This window comes from Thamnophis sirtalis, unplaced genomic scaffold, assembly GCF_051295495.1.
Source record: "Thamnophis sirtalis isolate CommonGarterSnake01/CBP01778 unplaced genomic scaffold, rThaSir2_p1.2 scaffold_2, whole genome shotgun sequence".
NCBI lineage: Eukaryota > Metazoa > Chordata > Lepidosauria > Squamata > Natricidae > Thamnophis > Thamnophis sirtalis.
In genome coordinates this window covers 32,448,103-32,453,832 of record NW_028261382.1, presented here as the reverse complement: position 1 = coordinate 32,453,832, position 5,730 = coordinate 32,448,103, and positions in this window count along the sequence as shown.

Genomic DNA, 5,730 nt, shown 5'->3' with positions numbered 1-5,730 from the left:
TCAATTGTTGACCCGGCCAATGACCAATGACAGGGAGCCACAGCAGATGAAAGAGCCACATGCAGCTCCAGAGCCGTGGGTTGCTGACCCCTGGACTAGATGTTCCTCATCCCAAAAGGGATGAGATAATTAGGAGACTAACTAACTTGCAACCGAAACCTTTGACTCTGACTCTCAAACATGGCTAGATAGAATGAGGAAAGATTCCAGCTTCAAACTCTGAAGTTTCTACGATAAGCAATCCTTGGCTTACGACCACAAATGAGGTCAACATTGATGCGGCTAAGCGAGACAGTGGTTCGGTGAGTTTTGCCTCAGTTTACGACGCTTCTTGCCACTGCCGTTGTTTGGTGAATCACTGCAGTGGTTAAACAAGTCACACAGTTGTTCAGGGAATCTGGCTTTGCTCGTTGGAAAGTCATGTGACCCTGGGACACTGCAACCATCATAAATAGGAAGCAGTTGCTAAGCTTCCAAATTTTGATTATGGGGATGCTGCTCAGTAAGTGTGAAAAATGGCCAGAAATCACTTTTTTCACCAACGTGCAGAGGTGGGATCCTACCAATTCGCACCTATTCGCTAGAACCGGTTCGTCAAATCTACCGAACCGGTTAGAAGAGGTTCCACCAGTGGACCCGGAAAGCAGGCCACACCTACAGAAGAGGTTCCAACATTTTTTGAAACCCACCACTGCCTCACACATACACACATACACACACACAAACACACACAGACAGACAAACACAGACACACAGACAGACCGACAGACTGACTGACTGACTGACACAGAGAGAGAGAGAGAGAGAAAGAGAAAGAAAGGAAGAAAGAAATAAATAAAAAAAGAAAAAAGAAAGAAAAAGAGTGAGAGAGAGATGAAAGAAAAAAAGAAAAAAGGGACAGAGAGACAGAGAGACAAAAGGAAGGAAAGAGAGAGAGAGAGAGAAAGAAAGAAAGAAAACACATGGCCGGCAAGCCACTCCCAACAGGTCACATGGCCGGCAAGCCACTCCCAATGGATCACATGGCCAGCAAGCCACTCCCACAAAGGAGGCCACACCCACAGAGTAGGTTCCAAACATTTTTGAAACCCACCACTGGCGACGTGGTATGTCCCGGGGCTGCATGTAATCAATGGACACCAACTTCCCCCCAACCTGCTGTCTTGCGTATCTGTTTGAATTTTAATTCCCAGAATCCCCACGTTACCGAAAGGTTCTGGGAGCCTTAAGTCCAACACCCTTGGAGGACATCACGCTGGGGTTCAGATGGTCCTGTGGATGGACTTCCCCTCAAAATACCCATCCCTTTGGACCCAGCATCATGCCATGAGTTCGCCTTCCGAGTCCTGTAATTCAGGGAAAGGGAGGCATTTCATTCTTATAACTGCGACACTTTTCCCGAAGACAAAAATACATCAAGGGAAGGCTGGAGGTGCTACATGAAGTCATCTCCAAAACCCTGTCTCCAATTCTGAAGAACCGGGAGGAGAAGAGCTGACTTTGGTGTTGTCACATCTTGGTTAAAAGCTGCCAACTCCATCTCTTACCTAACTGGTTGTTTACAGCAGAAACTAGGATGAGTTGTCTCGTATTTTTGTTTCAATCCTAGCAACTGTGTCTAAGTTTAACCCAATGCATATGGATTAGTCAAAAAGCAAATTGCTAATTTTTTAAATATATTTTGTGTGTGTGTGCGCGCATGCATGCGCCAAATGTGGGATGACACCCAAGACAGCAAAGATATGAAGCTGAGCTCTGGTTAACAATCTGCTCGACGTGTGACCTGATAAAAATTGGAGATCAAACCACGTAGGAAATCAACTAATCGTTCTTTTTATGAAACTTATTATAGTTGCCCTAGGGACGCGGTGTAGCTCAGTGGCTAAGATGCTGAGCTTGTCGATCAGAAAGTCCAGCAGTTTGGTGGTTCGAATCCCTAGTGCTGCGTAACGGAGTGAGCTCCCGTGACTTGTCCCAGCTTCTGCCAACCTAGCAGTTTGAAAGCACGTAAAAAATGCAGGTAGAAAAATAGGGACCATCTTTGGTGGGAAGGGAACAGCGTTCCATGCACCTTCGGTGTTGAGTCATGCCGGCCACATGACTCCGGAGACGTCTTCGGACAGCGCTGGCTCTTCGGCTTTGAAACGGAGATGAGCAGTGCCCCCTAGAGTTAGGAACGGCTAGCACATATATACGAGGGGAACCAGTCTTCCTGGGGCTATTAACAAAGATGGGGACTGCTTTCCAAGAGCATGTTTCTCCTGTAGGGAAATATAAAATTCTGCCTTTTTATTATTTCCTAGAATATTTCATTCTTCTACGAGAGGTTTTGGATGCTAACTTTCTACAGTTGTCTTGTAGATCTTAGATTTAAGACGGGTTGGCATTTGTCTGCCCCGTAACACACCGGTGAGTTCTCGCCAACGCATGGAGGCTGCATTCACACCTTTGCTCGCCCCTCGCCATTGATGTCACCATTGTCTTGGAGCTGGGATCCCAGATACTGAAAAATGTCCACCTTCTTTAGGTTTCCTCCATTTGATAAAAAGCCCAAAAGTGCATCTAGTCAAGGCTACAGTTTTCCCAGTTGCAATGGATGGCTGTGAAGGTTGGACCATAAGGAAGGCTGAGCACCAAAGAATGGAGGCCTTTGAACTCTGGTGCTGGAGAAGACTCCTGCATTAAGTCCCTTGGACTGCAAGGCCATCTAACCGGTCAGTCCTAGAGGAGATCAACCCTGACTGCTCTTCAGAAGGCCGGATCCTGAAGAGGAAACTCAAAGACTTTGGCCACCTAAGGAGAAGGAAGGACTCCTAGGAGAAGAGCCTCATACTGGGAAGGATTGACGGCAAAAGAACTATATGATAGATAGACATATAGACACAGAATGAAAGAGAGAGAGAGAGAGAGGGAGGGAGGGAGGGAGGGAGGGAGGGATAGATAGAGATGGATAAATGGAAATGGGTGGATGGATAGAGATAGAACAATACAATAGACAGACAGACAGATATAGCGTAGAGCAAAAGAGAGACATGGATTGATAGAGATGGATAAATGGATGGATAGATGGATGGGTAGTTAGAGATAGAAGATAGAATAATATTAGATAGATAGATAGATAGATAGATAGATAGATAGATAGATAGATAGATAGATAGATAGATATGTGTCCCATAGCCCATTGAGGGCAAAAGAAGAATGGGACGACAGAGGAGGAGGTGGCTGGATGGAGTCACCGAAGCAGTCAGTGTGAGCTTCAATGGACTCCAGAGGATGGTAGAGGACAGGAAGGCCTGGAGGAACGTTGTCCATGGGGTTGCGATGGGTGGGACACAACTTCACAACTAACAACAACAACAACTATCAAGGAATGTGAAGTGAGAAAGAGAGGGAGAAGGAATAGTGGAGAAGAGAAGAAGAAGAAGAAGAAGAAGAAGAAGAAGAAGAAGAAGAAGAAGAAGAAGAAGAAGAAGAAGAAGAAGAAGAAGAAGAAGAAGAAGAAGAAGAAGACAGAGAAGGAGGTGGCTGGATGGAGTCACCGAAGCAGCCGGCGTGAGCTTAAATGGGCTCCAGAGGATGGTAGAGGACAGGAAGGCGTGGAGGAACGTGGTCCATGGGGTCGCGATGGGTTGGACACGACTTCACAACTAACAACAACAACAACAAATAACTGCCAGAAAGTCATTTGTGCATGGAAGTTCGGGTAAACTTTTGTTTTTAAACCGGAGAGCTCTCTTGACAGAGGAAGGATATTTTCAAAACAGCTTTAAATACCAATCTTTGAAGGACACAAGTCCTCATTTCACATTTCTTTTCTGGCGGACGACTGCTGTAGTGTTCGTTCTGAACCCTTGAAGGCTCACATACTACAAGCTTCAAGAACGGCCTGTTTTTAGCTGGGGGAAAAAGAAATATGCCTTTCCTGTGACTTGAGCATAACGCGTCTCTCTCTTACCCGGATCCCAAGAGGAAGGCAACTCAAGAGTTCAATGTAAAACCTGCTTTGTTGTTTTACAGTAAATAATGGATTGCTAATAGTGGCAGAAGTGTTTGTTCCCACTCTAAAAGAGCGATGGAAACCTGAGGCCAAGTTAGTCTGAAAACACTTTGTGGAACATGGATTTCTCTCCCCCCCCTCCCTTATTCTTTTAAAGGTAGTTACAAAGTTTGCCTTGAGTCAAAACTGAACTCCTGGTGCCCAGAGGGGCCCTAGATGTGTACTTTTTGTGTGGGGGGGGGATGGAGGCACAATTATACAACTGTTTTGTCCTTGTTGTTTCTACGAAAGTCTTTCGTCTTCCAAGTTTGGCCTAGAACTCTGAGGTGATTTTATCTCTCAATTTGGCTGGTTTTCCTTGCAGGAATTAAGTAGGTTTGTTCCTGCCTAACTGTCCGAGCAAATGAGATTGATAGAGTATAGTAGAGTGGAGTGGAGTGGAGTGGAGTAGAATAGAATAGAATAGAATAGAATAGAATGGAATGGAATGGAATGGAATAGAATAGGAGTGGAATAGAATAGAATAGGAGTGGAGTGGAATGGAATGGAGTGGAATAGAATAGAATAGAATAGAATAGGAGTGGAATAGAATAGAATAGGAGTGGAATGCAATAGAATAGAATAGGAGTGGAATGGAATAGAATAGAATAGGAGTGGAATGGAATAAAATAGAATAGAATAGGAGTGGAGTGGAATAGAATAGGAGTGAAATGGAATGGAATAGAATAGAATAGGAGTGAAATGGAATAGAATAGGAGTGGAGTGGAATGGAATGGAATAGAATAGGAATGGAATGGAATAGAATAGGAGTGGAGTGGAATAGAATAGAATAGAAGTGGAATGGAATGGAATAAAATAGAATAGAATAGAACAGGAGTGGAATAGAATATAATATGAGTGGAAAGGAATGGAATAGAATAGAATAGGAGTGGAATAGAATGGAATAGAATAGAATAATGGAATGGAATAGGAGTGGAATGGAATGGAATAGAATAGGATAGGATAGGATAGGAGTGGAATGGAATGGAATAGAATAGAATAGAATAGAAGCGGAATGGAATAGAATAGTATAGACGATAGGCTAGGTTAGACTATAGAACAGGATAGAATAAGAGAAGAGAATATAGAATAGAACAGAACAGAACAGAAAATAGAACAGAACAGAATAGAGTAGAATAGAAAATAGAGTAGAGTAGATTTGAATCGAAATAGGAATAGAATAGAATAGAAATAGGAATAGAATAGAATAGAATAAAATAGAACAGGATAGGATAGAATAGGAGTAGAGTAGAGTAGAATAGAGTAGAATGGAATGAAATGGAATAGAATTATTTATTGGCCAAGTGTGAGGAATTTTTCTTTGGTGTGTAAGCTCTCAGTGTACATAAAAGGGGAAAAAAAGGGGAAAAAAGAAAAGATATACATTCAACAAGAACATTTTTTTTCACAGGACAAGGAGTTGCTTTGTGGTTTTGGGGAAGCCGAGGTCAGAACAAACGGCGGCCACAAAGGTGGGTCAAAACCCACTTCTTGCTTAGTAACAGAAATGTTGGGCTCGGTCGTACATTGAGGACTACTGCGGTCTCCTGGCTGAAATGCGATCCATAAAACTACCTGTGGCTCCTTCGCGTTCCCTCGCACACACAGAGATTTTTTAACGGATGGAGTTTGGTTTGCTGGCTGTTGCCCACGATCCGTTTATTCTTTTAAATTGACAGTAAGGGAGCTGTAAA